Source organism: Callorhinus ursinus, unplaced genomic scaffold (assembly GCF_003265705.2).
Source record: "Callorhinus ursinus isolate GAN/ISIS: 27379988/994484 unplaced genomic scaffold, GSC_fseal_2.0 scaffold8, whole genome shotgun sequence".
Taxonomy (NCBI): Eukaryota; Metazoa; Chordata; class Mammalia; order Carnivora; family Otariidae; genus Callorhinus; species Callorhinus ursinus.
In genome coordinates, this window is record NW_027397070.1 from 17,950,487 (window position 1) to 17,963,640 (window position 13,154).

Sequence of the window (13,154 nt, forward strand, 5' to 3'; positions counted from 1 at the left end):
GAATATCACATGTAAACATTTTTTTAAAGACATGAAATAATGTAGTTTTTGTTTGTTTGTTTGAAGTACAACCATAACTATAAAGGAGAGGAACTTGAGACAAAGACCAAATCTGCTGCATATACAGGATTGGGTAACCCAATACACAACACAACATGAATCTTTCCAAACAAGTTTGCTAAGAAACAGTCCCATGCTAGTGTTACAAATAAAACCGTCTCATTTAGGAAAATTAAGACATCACTTATGAAAGAGGTGTATTTTGGTATATTTGGTGGTAACATTTTTGTTTGTCTTGAATATAAAAGCACTTTACCAAAAGAATCAGGTCATTATTATTTAAAGTCTCCTCCTTCAGCCGGTTTCCTTGTCTGCGTAGAAGCTCCTTCATTTCTGTAGTATTTTGGCTATGGGACCAGGCCACAGGAAAGGTCTGAAATATCTAAAAGTCATTTGGCTGGAGAAAAGTGTTTTCTTGAGATTTGGAGGCAGTCATTCATCACTTTGTGCTTAAAAGTGTTCCTCAGTGAACTTCTTCCCTACAATCTTTAGAATAAAGCACAGGATCTGGGCTCCTGGGAGGGGTTGCTTGCAGCTGGAACACCTACCAGCAGGGCATCCTTACAGGCTTTCTGCATGCAGTACTGTTGAAACTCTGCACCTCCTGGGAGACCTTGACCCTCTCCATGCCAGCCTCCAGCTGGAGCTGCTCCACCAACCCTATGGGGATTTCACACTGGCCCTGGAAGAGAGGATGGCCTCCCTGGGCTCCTTCAGGCCTTAATTATCAAATTAATCTATAGTCTAACTATTTACAAAGTTTTAAATCATCAACAATTTAACACTATTTAACCATTAATTAAAGGGACAAGAAAAGTTTTTCTTAAATCTTATATCTAAAAAAAATATATATTTATTTTTGGGTCCTGTGCTTAAAAAGTAATGTCACAGGGATCTGTAAATCATTTTAGATCCAGTGCAGACAATAGCTATTAGTATTTTATATTTGAACAAGATATTGGAAACATGTTTGTCAGAGAAGTTTGACCTTGAGAAAATACCAGACTAATTTTCCAATGAGCGGACAGGTGTTTTTATTCATAGAATTATAAAGGGGGAAAAATAACCTATAATTTTACTTGATATACTTCTGATAAATGTGTGATTGGCACTTGTACCATCTTCCTTAAATCACAACTTAATACATACAACTTTTTCAGGAAAAGTGGTGAATAATCATTGTTGCTATGGTTATTCACTTTTTACTCTCTGAAAGTAACCTCTAAAATTTTGTAATGTATCTTTCAAACCATTTTTGTTTCCATGTGTGTCATGAAATTCATTTCTTATTATATAGAATTTTCTCATATGTAAATGTGAGTAACAATGAACTTCATAAAAGTTTTACATATGTAGCCAATGACATGTATTTATTGTATTAAAAGATTGAATTACATGTACAATTTTGAAATTTTAGCATAATTTCCCCAAATACCTTAATGAAGGTAACTACCTTGTGAAATTTTTCTCATTGTTTATTTCTCCTTTTAGAAAAGAAGGAAGATCGTTATTTACTATTAGTTTAATATACCTATGCCCTTGGATATGATATATCGATGATCACTACATTTTAATACATGTAATTTTTGTTCAATCAGATGGTTTCTAATCACAGATTTTAGGGTCAATGCCAGTTTATCTAATTCAGCAAAACTGATTGCACTACTTATCTCATTATCTTATTCCTTAATTGTTCTCTTCTCCTGCCTCTCTCTGTACTATGATTGTTTCTTATTTTCTCAGTCCCTAGAGCCACCTTCCACTCTTTGGTCATCTCTCTTTCTCTCTCTTTTTTAAAAGATTTATTTATTTGAGAGAGAGTGAGAGAAAGCTTAGTGTTTAGCAGGAGGGGCAAAGGGAGAGAGAGAATCTCAAGCAGAATCCATGCTCAGTGCCAAGCCAGACACAGGGCTCCATCCCAACACCATGAGATCATGACCTGAGCAGAAACCAAGAGTCGGTCGCTTAACCAACTGTGCCACCCAGGTGCCGCTAGTCATCTCTTAAATCCTGTTCGTTGTCTCTGTTGCTACCCAGAATTACACTGGATCAAAATGTTTGAACATTTGCAAGGCACTAGTTATATGCTGGATTATAATTGTGTCCTGGCCCACAGCCTTGATTCTCCCACTCCTACTAAAGTCAGAAAACATGCTGTTTTAGTCCACATGACTGTGCAAGTATTTTCTGTGCATGTTCAGAAGACAGGCTTGCATAAGACCTTAGAAGATTTACTTATCTTTTTGTTCTAGAGATTGGAACAATTTGTTCATTTGTCATGTACACCTCAGTGCAACTGCTTAGATTATGTGTATCAGCGGTGCTCAAACTGTAGGTGAGAAAGTCACCTACTTGGAATGCTTGTCAAGATATTTATTGTTGCCTGAACATTCTGATTCAGTAGGTAGTGGGTGTTACCTGGGAAACTACAGTATTAAGCAGAAACCTAAGTGATTCTGGTGCATGTGGCCCAAGGATGATACTCTTAAAAAAAAAAAAAGTTAATTTTCTCCATCTGTGAACTACTTAGGATATGAAACTAAAGAAGTTAGGATATTTTGGCCAAGTCTGAGCATCCAATACTCTTTCCTACCTAATTGCAACAAGAAGAATAGCTCTGGCTCCAATCTAGGATTCATTGCACTTCTATGTCTTGCATCCTTGTATGATCTGAAATTATTACTCATTCATTTCTATGAGGTACAAAAGATAGACTTCAATTTCAGATGGCTAGAAGAAATTTTACTTGCAAGTGTATCCCTACTTCTTCCAACTTATTAAAACTGAAAGGTTTCAGAGATAGAAGATACACTGTAGATAATTTATTCTAATCCCCTGTTTCTAAATGACATAAAATCTAGTCTTTTTAAATTAAACATAAGCTAGTTCTTGGTATTGTCCCTAGTAGAAGACTGTCTCTTCAGTCTCAATAGGAACTCTTCCCACTGAAGCAATATTTCGAAAATTTTATTATTTATGAGAATCATCTAAGGTACCTATCAAATTGAATATTCTAGGACTAGGAGACTATCTTTTTAATCATCATCCAGGGAGATTTAGTGTAAGTGGTCCAAGGACCACATTATGTGAAGTACAATATCCTGCTCGAAGAGTTGAAGAGTTAAATAAATGAGACCTGATAACCAGCTTTAATTAGTTAGGAAAAAAAAGCCATTCAGCTAGGTTCTACAACAGGTCCTAGGCTAATAGATATAGTCCTTACCATTCAAGAAGCCCACTGGTTAGAGGTGGTGGTGACAAGTAGGCAAATGAACCACTCACAGCATATCCTGTGATATGGAGCACAGGGAAAGTAGTCTCAGTAAGGCCATCAGGAAAAATACACAGAGAAAGTGACCCCAGTGTGGGGAGTAGAATGTGGCCTGGGGCTGTCAGGCAAGGCATGTAGCTTGGGGGGGGGGCGGACCGTAAACAACAAAAATTTGTGATGAGGGAAAGCATGACATACAAGATTATTACAGGAAGTAAGTGTGTGCTTAGCACCCATCATAAACATTCAGGAAATACTTGTCATTATTTGTATTTAACAGTGGACTAAGACTATAAGAAGTGGAAAAGAGAATCCCATGAAAGACATCTGGGAAGGCCTGGGGCAACTGAAGCTTTATTATATCAAGCACTAAGCAAATATTTAAGTTGGATGATATTGTCTGTAACTCAGTCTTATGAACTCACTGATAAATTATTTACAGGAGAGCTAGCAATTTTCAAGGACCTGGGCCTTAAACATCTGGGAAGATGAAATTTTGAGGAGATATCCTAAAGAGTATCAAATATTGCAGAAAGGTCAAATGTGAATAAGAGCTGAGGAGTTGCCAACAGGATCTGGTTGTTAGCTATTCATGATATTATTCCTAACCACCTACATCAGAATCATTTAGGAATGCTGATAAATACTCAGATTCCTGCCTTCCAATTTGGGACTACTAAAGTAGGATCTCTGGGGTATGTGGCATAAGGATCTTGATTAAAAAATATCCAGGAGATTATTTTGCACATTGGAGTTTGAGAACCAGTGAACTAGAGAAATATATTTCAGTATGTGGTAGGGGCACAACCAACTGCACAGCTTTAACCAGTATGCAGAGGAGAGGAAGTGGAGGGAAAGCGAGTGTAGACAAGATTTGTTATGAAAACAAGGCAGGAAATAGGAAGATGATTAAGTCAAGGAAAGATTTTGTTTTTGTATTTTGTTTGAACTAATAGGAAATGTGGAAGTACTTAAGTTTGTTAATATTCTGATTAGAAAGCTCGGAAGATACTCTGGATCATATGCTTAGTTACCAAATAACTTTTATTTGAGTTCTGAGGCTATAGTTTTGTATTAATTTGCTAATATAGTAATCTAATTTATCTATTTAGGAATCTTCAGTATTTGAAGCACATTCCTCCCCAAAAAAGACTTAGAATAAAAGACCTTTGAACTGCTTATTTAAGAGTAAAACTTACTTCATTAAAGTCTAGAATATTATTGACATGATATTAACTTGGTACTTTCTATGAACCATGTACTTTTATAAACAAGTATTATTATTGAGGATGAGTAATATCTCTAAGTAAGAGATGAAGAGGGTGCCTGGGTGGCTTAGTTGATTAAGCGTCTGCCTTTGGCTCAGCTCATGATCCCAGGGTCCTGGGATTGAGTCCCGCATCAGGCTCCCTGCTAAGTGGGGAGTCTGCTTCTCCCTCTACCCTTCCCCCCTGCTTGTGATCTGTCTCTCTTTTTCTCTTTCACTCTCTCTCTCTCTCTCAAATAAATAAATAAAATCTTTTAAAAAAAGAGATGAAGAAAAATGATCTCAAAGTGGTTAAGTGGTTTGTTGTGATGTTGAACATCACAGAGCTAGGATGTGATTGGGACAGAATTGTATTTGAAACTGTGTCCTATCATTCATTTCAATAAAAATCTTTTAGGTTTCTCATTGAAAGGTAGTTTAACATATCATTCTTTTCTTCTTCTTCTTTTTCTTCTCCTCCTTCTTCTTCTCCTTCTATTAGTTTACTTATTTAAGTAATCTCTACACCCAACATGGGGGTCGAACTCACAGTCCCACGATGAAGAGTAGCATGCCCTTCTGACTGAGCCAGCCAGGTGTCCCTTAACACATCATTCTTAAGCTTTTATCCATGCTTTTATATTTCTAATAGCATAATTTTTATGCCAGATAATATTAAACTTTTTAATTGTCTTCTATGCTAAATACCAAATAATGATGGTTATAGCAACCATAGGCATGTAGGGAGAAATAATTTTAGCGGTGAGATATTCTGGCCCATAATTCACACTTAATACTATGAGTATTATGGGATAATGGAGCTATAGGAATGGATCTTACCTTACACAATTGTGGAGGAGTTGGGGAGTAAAATTCTGGAAGGAAAGTTGGAGAGGTCACTAACCAGCCAATCCAAGAAGCCAACCACATTCACCTGCCCAAGTGTGACCAAAAAGGTAAGTTCATAGGGAGAACTCTGTGTAACTTCCCCTCTCTAAGAGTTCACAGATAAGCATCTGTTGTGGGCCTGGATCTGTGTTTGGTCACAAGGTCAATTAGGAAAAAGAGCTATACACGGAGCAGAGGAGTGGAAACTGCATGGAACACACAGGGCATCTGTGTATCTGTTTGTCACCACATCTCTTTGCAAAAAGACTGTCAGAAAGTTATGACAGTTGCTTCACTTCTATTTTCTAAATCTTGTGGAAATTCAGGGTGCCTGGGTGGTTCAGTCAGTTGAGGGACCGGCTCTTGGTTTCTTCTGCTCAAGTCATGATCTTATGGGTCTTGGAACAGAGAGCTCTGCACTGGGCTCAGCAGTAAGTCGGCTTGAGGATTCTCTCCCTCTGCCCCTCACCCTACTTGCGTGCTCTCTCTCTCTTTCTCTAAAATGAACAAATAAGTCTTTTTTTTTTTTAAGATTTTATTTATTTACTTGACAGAACGAAAGAGCACAAGCAGAGAGCGAATCAGCACAAGCCTGATGAGGGACTCAATCGCATCTGAGCCACCCAGGTGCCCATAAAATGAATAAATAAGTCTTAAAAAATAAATAAATCTTGTGGAAATTCAACTTTTGGTTAACTGTAACTTGGGCAATTCAAAGAAGGGAATTTAGGGAAATGTAGTTCCCAGCTTAACCAAGTTGCCACAACACAACCACCCTGTAACTTATATTGCCAACGTTCTTCTTTACGTTGCTTTTGGGAGTTGTAGTGGTTCCATGTATATTAGGAAGTTTTGCCTTGATAAGAACATAAGGGATGCCAGGGCGCCTGGGTGGCTCAGTTGTTAAGCGCCTGCCTTTGGCTCAGGTCATGATCCCAGGGTGTTGGGATTGAGCCCCGCATTGGGCTCCCGGCTTCGCGGGAGGCCTGCTTCCTCTCCCACTCCCCCTGCTTGTGTTCCCTCTCTCTCTCTGTCTCTCTTTGTCAAATAAATAAATAAAAATCTTAAAAAAAAAGAACATAAGAGATGCTATGTGAATCAGAAGATAGACTACTACTTTGCTCCTATTCTTCCTTCTCTCACTACTGTAAAGAGACAGCATTTAATGACTATGATCTGCAAGAACTGTGGAAATTGTTACATACAGTTTAATCTAATTTTATCTTAGAAATGTGAGAGGGAAGTTACTTTATCATTCTCTTCCAACAAATGAGAGAGCTGAGGTTAATGGATGTTAACTAATATGCCAAAATTATAAGGTCTTTCTATTTAAAAAAAAAAAAAGAGTTTGTTAGACTATGGAGTATAGTCAAACCACTATGCTATTGAGAGAAAAACCAGGATTTCATCATTAGTTTGAATAATGATAGGAAGAATGTCCGGCATTCTGGTAGGTGTTGACACTTCTTCCTTCTTATGTAGGACTGACTTTCATCCCGTGATGTGAATAGGTCAGAGGTTGACAGCAAGGCCAACCGGGAGGCCTCAGCTGTCCAAGGCAAAGAGGATTGGGAGATACAGTGCAGAGCCTCCTAGGACAGAAAGAGCTATTAGGAGGTAAATTGTTTGTACTGGTATAGATAGGGTTCCTAATCTACTTTGAACGCTTTGTGTAGGCATAGAGAGGGAAGAGTACCTAGAAAGATGTAGCTATCAGAAGAAAATAAGAATAAGAAAGGATCAATTGAATGGAGTCTAATTTTCCTTTTGGAAAACATTACTCATATGTAAAGCAACTGCTCATAGAATTATTCCATTCTTCATTTTCTGGCATAACCTGGCTATCTATCCTAGCTGTGAATTGATAGTCTAGTGAGAATCCAGCAGAGAATTTGTTTTGATGTGCTCTGTAAGCTGGTCCGTAGGAACACAAAGCAGGACATGGAGCCATGTACTCAGTTCAAGAATGCGGGAAGAGTTACAAGTTTCGGGGTGGGGGTGGTACATAATACCTATCCAGTCTAGTTTATACAGGGGTTATATTTAAATATTCAGACGAGCTTACATAAAAATCAAATATGTTATTCTTTGAAAATGAAAAAAAATATCTCATGGGAGGAATACAACTTGATCAATACACATTAAGCACCAAAAATAGGTTTAGTTTGGATTGGAATTATTAATGTGATTACGGTAGCAATCATAATAAAACGTTTTCCGTTTCTTCCCTCCCCTTTTCTCTCACATAGTAGTCCTGTTATAAACACTGGGAAAACATCCTCATTCATCTCACCTTCCATCCTTCCCAGAAGCATAACTGCAAAATTAAGCTCTCCTTACAAGTGTTTGCAAATCATTTGTAGGGGAGACATGGGGAATTAAAATTACAGTAAGATTCTCTCCCACAGGCGGTTGCTAAATTTTATATGAGTGCTGTTATACCTTTAGTTTTTATTTATTTATTTGTTTTTATTGAAGTATTGTTGACACACAATGTTACATTAGTTTCAGGTGTACAACATAGTGATTGGACAAGTTTATATGTTATACCTTTAGCCTAATTTTAAAATGGTATCAAAAATAGCTAAAAAACTTTATTTAAAAATGCAAAATGTATGCTATTTCTCTAATTGTAAAACGTAACAGCATACCAGAACAGTGCTTAAAGCAATTTTCAGTTGTTTGTTCCAACATTTTGTATCTTTTTCCTACTGGCAATTTTTCTTGGTGGTATTTACTAAGATTAATGAGTTTGACTTTCACTAGCTTGAGAGCTAAGTAAATACATTCTTAATTTACTTGGGGTATCTTACTACTCAAACATTCTAGAATTTCTTCTTTGATCCACTAAAAAAAAAAACCCACTTTGGAATAATTATGCAATGTACATTCAATCACAGAAGAACTGTTTTTCTACTGTGAGATAGGATCCAAACAGAAAGAATTTTTAAAAGACTTTCTCCTAATGTGTTGGTATTGATTGAATTGAGATATGGTCCACACAAATCAATACACGAGAAGACAAGTTGTGTGTGTGACAGTAATTCTATCTGCAGGGTAATTGCCAAATGTCTGGGTACCAACGATTGTATTTCAGCTGGCTCGTCAGCACATGGTAATTTGTCAGGGAGCCATTTTGCTTTCTTTGGCTTACAAAATCATACTTATTTTTCTCAAAATATACATTTTCCTTACTATATCAATATTATTATATTACATAAGTAATATATATACTATATATCATGACTAGAAGGCTTGAAAATGCACATTCTTAAATTTGACTTCCTTTTCTGACTTTTTAGAGAGTGGCTGGTCTCAGAATCCTCATGCTGTCTAGTTTCCAGTATTGTTTTATACAGGAAGGTGCTTGTAACCAGGTATAAGACAATGATATGCTACTGCCACTAATGAATTGTCCTCTTATAGGGACATTTTTGTGTACCAAGCTAAAGAAAACCAAGGGAAGTAGAGCAGTAAATTACGTTAGGAATTTCTATAAGGGGTTAACAAAGGAGGGGTAAAAGGTACCATCAGGAAAACTATGTAATTGGATGGGACGTAGAAGTCTCTAATCTATCGTCCATCCAGTGCAGGAAACCCACTTGGGCATTTTCTCCCACCACTTACTCATTTCTTGGTTTGATAGTGTTAATTATCGGTCAGTGAAACACATTTTACATAGGTAAGAGATGATAAATTGATTCAGAGTAAAAGAAAAGCATCACACAAGGAAGATATATTTAGGATTTTCAGTCCATGGGCTACGAAACTTTACTATCATATGATCCTGCTTAGTTTCTTACTTCTTTTAGCTCTGGAATTTTTAGTATAAAATGCAATTTCTATTTTTAGAAACCAGGAATGAGATGAAGCTGAAGCTCTCGTCATACAAGAGAATAGCGGTTTTTAAAAAAATTCCCACTGCAGTTTTAATGTCTAGAACAAATACCTACTATCACTTAAATTACAAAATACATTTCTTTTATGATATATATGTCCATTTCTAGTTAGAAATGTAAATCCAATTATAATACCATGTTAAATTTATTTTTACTTCTCTCATTTTCCATTGTGGCTGAATATTTCCTAAAATTGAAGTCACCAACTTTGTTATCAAGGCATATTTTGTGTCAGTATTAAATATATCTGGTTGTATATTAGTTCATGGATATTTTCTTTTAATCAGGGAGATTTTTTCAGAGATCATTTCTCCAAATTTAACCAGCATTCTGTTTTATTCACATAAGGAAAATCCATATTACTAACAGTAATTGAAAGGTGGTAAGAAGTCACAGAAGTTGCATATTCCAAGAGTTTTTAAATTATTTTATCTGGATGTTTCTCGATGCCTGTGAAAGAAAATTGACCAGTGATATGTTTAATCTGTGCTGCTGCTTATTCTCATTTGTCGAAACCCTGAGTCGCAATTGCGGTTACAAGACATTGAAGTTCATTTAGAAGAGTTTTACATTTTTCAAAATCTCAAAATCCTCAGTGTAGAGGAAGATATTAGTCTTATCCCCATTTTTCAGAAATGGAAACTGATGTGTAGAGTGTTGTTTAAAGTATCATGTGCTGGGCCACATTAATCAACAAAGATGATCTATTTTAATAGTTTCCTTAATGAATATTTCAGATTCTTATCACTACTTCTGCTGAATGGAAAAATGAATCCTGTAATAGATTTTGCATTTTATCCCCTTGTAGTTTCTCAAGGCTCTTTTTAAGTAGGGAGCGTGCATGTTTGTGAGGGGAAAAATGCAAGCTAAGGGAATTAATTTTCAACTGATGAAAGTGTTATTTTTATAGTTTATAGCATATAAACTATAGTTTATAGTTTATAGTTGGATTTCATTCTCTTAGTGAAATTTTGTGGCTTAGGAATTGTTCAGCTAAGGGAAACAAAGCCAGGAAGAATTCTAACTCCTGTTAATACCTTTTCATGGGGCAGGGGTTTCTTTCTTTCTTTCTTTCTTTTTTTTTTTTTAAGATTTTATTTATTTACTTGACAGAGTAAACACAGAAACACAGCGAGAGAGGGAACACAAGCAGGGGGAGTGGGAGAGGGAGAAGCAGGCTTCCCCCCAAGCAGGGAGCCCGATGCGGGGCTCCATCCCAGGGCTCTGGGATCATGACCTGAGCTGAAGGCAGGCGCTTAACGACTGAGCCACCCAGGTGCCCTGGCAGGAGTTTCTTTGGAAGGGCTCCTCAGCCATTACACCTGGAGTTTGTGAGTTCTAAGGATTGAGGGAAACAAGACATGATGGAATGTTACTTTAGACAAGAATGGTGGCTTCAGTGCTTTGTTTTCTTCTGACTCTACATTCCTAAATTTCATGGTTGTGTATACATATTGTCCACATTAGGATTGGAGTCAATTCATTCTAAAATTTGATGTAAAACAATAGTAAAGAACAAAATCACCCTTATTTAACAAGGGGGATATTTGATAAAGTTGTTATCCTGTAGCACTGTTGTTTAATATGATAGTTGTAGCCATTTGTACTATTTAACACTTGAAATGTGGCTAACGTGAGGGAGGAACTGAATTTTCAATTGTTTAACTTTAGTTAATTTAAATTTAAATAGCCCCATGTGGCTAGTGACAGGGATGTGGGTAGCACTAGAGCTCAGAAGTGGCTGCTAGATGTCCCTGCCCCTGTTCCTTTCCTGAATATATGGAGTGCTGGTTCTTTCTTAGGGCTCATTGACCCCTACCTCATTTACAAATTTGAGCATTCCTTTTTCCCTTATGTGGACCCAGCTTGAAGAGCTAGATCTCTATCTATAAAAGTCTTTGGTTAGCCAACATCTCCTAGTCATCCTCTAGTTTTGGACCACTGGTGGCCTGTTTGCTTTCTCTGGCTCTTTTTTAATTGGGACTGGATCCTGTTCCTTCCAATTCTGACTTACACTGACAACTACTGGGCATGACTTCTGACAGTTACAGCCATTCGCAATTTGGTGATTTTTGATTCTTAAACCTAGAAGTTCCCTTCTGTAGTGTGCAGTGGACATCTTGGCTGTGCTCATTAGGGCTCTATAGCTAGTTTCCTCAGCTATCCTAGAACCCTGCATGCCAGATCTGGTGATGAAGCTGTCATTTTTCATTTTGTTGCTGCACAGCTGGATCATTGCTGGCTGTAGAACCTTGGGCAAGTTATTTAATCCTTTTGCTCTAGCTTCCTTACTTATAAAATGGAGACAATACTTATACCTAGCTCATTTGGTTACTTGAGGAATAAATGAGTTCATATGAGAGGGGCTTTGAATGGTGATTGAATATAAAGATTGCCATATAAATCACCATTAGTAACAGTATTTCAGTAGTTTACATCAGATGCTGTGATTAAAACTTTTCATTTAGCTCTTCATTTTTATTATATGTCAGAATATTACAAAATAAGATTCCTTAATTTTTTTGTAATTTAGATTGAAAATTTTGTAGGAGGGTCTTAAGAAAGAGACTGTATTACATATTCAACTTCAAGAACTTGAAATTTGCATTCAACACTCAGTGTTCACCCAGAGTTTTCTAATCTATGACCTTGGGTCATTAAATGTATGTGTGTTTTCTTTTTCTTTCCTATCTCCCATTACTGCGTAACTTAATAACAACTAGAAATTCTTAGAAGGTAGTTTTAAAAATGTCAGTTATTAATTATATATGCCCTTTTCAGTTTTACCACTACCCCAAAAAGCTTTAGAATTTTTCCATGCAGAATACTGTCCTCAAGCTCAAGACAGCTTTTCAAATAACTTGTAAGAGAATTATTTTTTAAAAAAGGTTTATTTATTTATTTTTTTTAGAGAGAGGGAGAGAGCATGAGCAGGAGGGGCAGAGGGAGAGGGAGTGAGAATTTCAAACAGACTTCACACTGAGTGCAGAGCCTGACACAGGGTCATGACATCTCATGACCCTGAGATCACAACCTGAGCCGAAACCAAGAGTTCGACACTTAACTGATTGTACCACGTATGTGCCCTGGGAATGATTTTTTTTTTCATATAACTATACTTATTTACTAGAATTAGTGTCTCTTAGGTTTGAAATGGATATATATTTTATAATTGGTGTCTCTATACCAGATACCAGGCAGAGTTTGTATGAAAATCAGATTTCCTGAAGAATAACCAAGCCAAGGACACTGTGTACTTATCTTCATTCAGTACCACTGACTTTATCAGCTGACTTTAATTCTGGCTTCTAGTCTTCTAAACATTCAATTTATATATAAATATTTATGTATATATGCATGTATATGTTGGTAATTGCTTATTTTTTTTAAAGCACTTATGCCCTGTAGAAGAGAAGAAAAAAGTGGAAAATCAAGATGAATAATCTTGGCAGCTATGTAGTAGAAATATATAATTTTGTTTACTGAGACAAATGACTATTTTGTAAGTAGTGTTGTGAGAAATTGTTAGCTACCTAGCAAAAAAACAAGACAAACAAAACAACAAAAAACATATTCCAAGATGAATAGATAAAACATTTATATGTAAAATATGTACTCAATAATATAAGAAGAAAACCTGAGAAAATGTATAATCTTACAGTAGAGCAGGGCTTCATAGCCATAATTCCTAATCTAGAAACCATGGAAGGAAAAACATTACATTACAAAAATCAGTTACGTTAGAAAAGAATTTATATTGCAAAGATACAAAAATCAAATACAAAGACAG

General features: G+C 36.4%; 1 protein-coding gene across 7 annotated transcripts in view; it reads left to right on the forward strand.

Annotated features, from left to right (window-relative positions):
- Nucleotides 1–13,154, forward strand: part of LRFN5 (leucine rich repeat and fibronectin type III domain containing 5) — a 242,905-nt gene that overhangs the window by 56,499 nt on the left and 173,252 nt on the right. The gene's annotated exons all lie outside the window — the stretch shown is intronic.